The 3,175-nt window shown below is 41.9% G+C and overlaps 1 long non-coding RNA gene across 1 annotated transcript; it reads right to left on the minus strand.

The window, feature by feature from the left end:
- Positions 1-364: 364 nt before the first annotated feature.
- LOC143757086 (uncharacterized) lies at positions 365-1,994 on the minus strand. The gene is made up of 3 exons (XR_013210388.1): positions 1,453-1,994; positions 958-1,231; positions 365-846 (listed from the first exon to the last, which is right to left on the minus strand). It is a non-coding gene; the product is annotated as an uncharacterized LOC143757086 (long non-coding RNA).
- Between the last annotated feature and the right edge of the window lie 1,181 nt (positions 1,995-3,175).

Below are 3,175 nucleotides of genomic sequence, written 5' to 3' on the forward strand. Positions count from 1 at the left end.
TGTAGGCTAAATGCATGTTGCAAAACAAAAAAAACCTGTGCATTTAGCACTTGTACAAAAAGACAAAACAGAAATCTTGTGTATTTACACATAGCACTTGTAAAAACAAACAGAAATCTTATGCGTTTGCCACTTGTGTACAGTAAGTGTGTGTGTGTAAAAATAAAGTACAAAAATATACAAATAAGTGCATTACTCAGCCACAGCATCATGTCTCCGTACTGAGTCAGGCCACAGGACTTCATCCACATCACAGGCCACATTTTGTCTGGCCAGGCAACGGGAGAAAAACCCCCTGGCATGCCGTATCCAGGCTTGGCGTGCCTCCACACCGATGTCACCACAGGCAAGTCCCATGGCTTGCAGGAGATTTACCCTGGTGTAAGGTTGGCGTTCATATACCTTCCACCGCCATGAGGAGAAGAATTCCTCAATGGGGTTTAGGAAAGGGGAGTACGGTGGAAGGCAAAGATTGATAAAACCTTGGTTCATATTGAACCACTCTCTACCCTGGAGGGCTCTGTGAAAACTCACATTGTCCCAAACAACAACATAGATGGGATGCTCATCCTGCTGCCCTAACAGAGCATCTCGCATGTGATTGAGGGAAATCAGGAGCTGGTGAGTGTTGTAGGGCCCCAGGTTGGCATGATGGTGGACAACCCCATGATTGCTGATGGCAGCACATAATGTGACATTGCCACCACGCTGCCCAGGAACACCAACAATGGCCCGATGGCCAATCACATTACGGCCTCTCCTTCTCCTTTTGGTGAGATTAAACCCAGCTTCATCCATGTAGATGTATTCATGGGGTCTTTCCATTGCATCCAGTTGAAAAACCCTCTCTAGAAATAGATATAGTTTTGTAAGTGATATGGAAAAAGTGATTTAGGCCACTACAGTAAATCACAACTTAGAGTAATCAACATTGAATGTGTCTGGATATATGCCAACCTGTACATACTGGAATCTTTGCTCTTTGATTCTGTCTGAGTTGCGATCAAATGGCACTCTGTATAGCGGTTTCATGCGCAGTTGTTGCGCTTGAGGACACGATCAACAGTAGAGAGGCTGACACTGTTGATACCCTCAAAATTTACATGGTCCTCAATGATCTTTTGCTGAATTTCACTCAGTTTAATGGCATTGTTCTCACGGACCATATCAACAATTAGGGTCTCTTGGTGTGTGGAGGATTAGTGACCCCCCATGTGGCAGTCTTTCAATTCTACAAAAATAGGACATGGAGTTACAAAAAATATACATGGAATACCAGGCCTACAAAGAGTTAGACCAACCCTCCATTACAATTCTACAGTACATTGGTACAGTGATGTACTGAAACATATATTTACTTACAGTATACTGTGGTACAGTATATAGTATGTCATACAGTAATTGCTGTCAACATTTACATACTGTATTATAATGTCAAAAAAAGGTAATTACCTGTTCTCTTCTCTAAATCTTCAGATTATGGTGGACACAGTGAGTCTACTGATGTTTGGTTGTACCCTTTGTCCAGCCTCCCCCATGCTCATACCATGGACAAGAACATGGTCAATCACAGTAGCTCTGATTTCATCAGATATTACTGTTCTTTGTTTTCGCTGACCACCTCGACCTCCTCTCACACGAACTCTTCCTCTCAGATTTCTGTCCATTGTAGGGCCTCACAAACCAGTGCTCTCTGAACTGGCTTACTGTATATGTCCCTCACATCATTAGCCACAAGTGTGATCAATTTTGAGTTGTTGTGTTCAAGCGGTGACACCTTTGCTTTAATTGTGTTTGACTTTTGTCACCTGTGCTCACCATTATGCAGCACGGGTGCATCACAATGAAAATGTGTTGGCAAGTTGTGTCTAAACAGGTGAAAAGTGCTTATAGTTTTGCCAAAAGAGTGATTGATTCAATCAGTGGGTTCAGGCAACTGAGCATTTGGTTCAGACAATAGGGTTTAGTGTTTTAGCAATTGAGAAAAACTGTAATTCTGTCAGCACAACAACTATTGGTCGAGTCCTACAGAAACACCAAGTTACTGTAAAATGAAACAGTTATACACTGGACCGTTCGAGAGAAACAGTGAACGGGCAAAAGAGCAAAGATTCCAATATGTCCAGGTAAGACTTCTGAGGTTACAAATACAGCTATTATGGTAAAAATATTTACAGTAAAAAAAAAACACTAGCATTACTACAGTTACGTAAACTGTGAACTTACTGTTTTTCAGAGAGTAATGGAGGTGGAAGCACTGGAAACACCACATTCATTTGTATTTATCGATGAAGCTGGATTTAACCTTGCCAAAACACGGCGCAGAGGAAGGAATGTTATAGGTCAAAGGGCCACTGTGGAAGTTCCAGGCCAAAGGGGGGGGAAATATCACCATGTGTGCTGCAATGGCCACTGATGGTTTGCTTCTCAACACACCACTCATTGGCTCATACAACACAGAAAGGCTTATAGCTTTCCTAGAAGAGCTCTATGGTCAGCTAGTGCCAGCAGAACAAGGGGAGCCGGTAAGAAACCCCCAAGTTTTTGTCATAGTTTGCGATAATAACGTTGCTTTTCACTCTTTTCACTCTGCAGCTGTCACAGATTTGTTTGCAGCACCTGAGTGATTTATGGTTTTGTACCTGCCTGCATGTTCACCCTTCCTCAACCCAATAGAGGAGTTTTTCTCTGCCTGGAGGTGGAAAGTGTTTGATCACCACCCACATGACCAAATGTCTCTTTTGGAAGCCATGCGTGCCGGATGTGAGGCCACGAGTCCAGAGGACTGCCAGGCATGGATAAGGCACTCCAGAAGGTTCTTCCCCAGGTGCATGGCAAGAGAGAACATTAGATGTGATGTTGACGAAAACCTGTGGCCTGATGCTAGAGAGAGGCAGGATTAGCCCCTCAATTATTTGTTAGAATTACAGTATGTACTTTTAGTTTCTGCCTTTTTTCTCATTACTGTAATTCCGTAAATTACAGTACTACAGACTATTGAAGCAAACTGCTAATTTTAATTTACCTTAAAGAATTGTTATGTTCTAAAAATGTAAATAAATCATGTGAAAGAATGTAAATCTGTTCATTGAAGAAAATATTACTTTCTATGAAGTCACTGAAATTGTTCAAACTGTAAAGATGAAAAGTTGGTATTTTCTGTACTGGTGTTTGA

The sequence above is a fragment of the Siphateles boraxobius genome, unplaced genomic scaffold, assembly GCF_051911475.1.
Source record: "Siphateles boraxobius isolate OS27281-9 unplaced genomic scaffold, OSU_SipBor_1 3, whole genome shotgun sequence".
Taxonomy (NCBI): domain Eukaryota; kingdom Metazoa; phylum Chordata; class Actinopteri; order Cypriniformes; family Leuciscidae; genus Siphateles; species Siphateles boraxobius.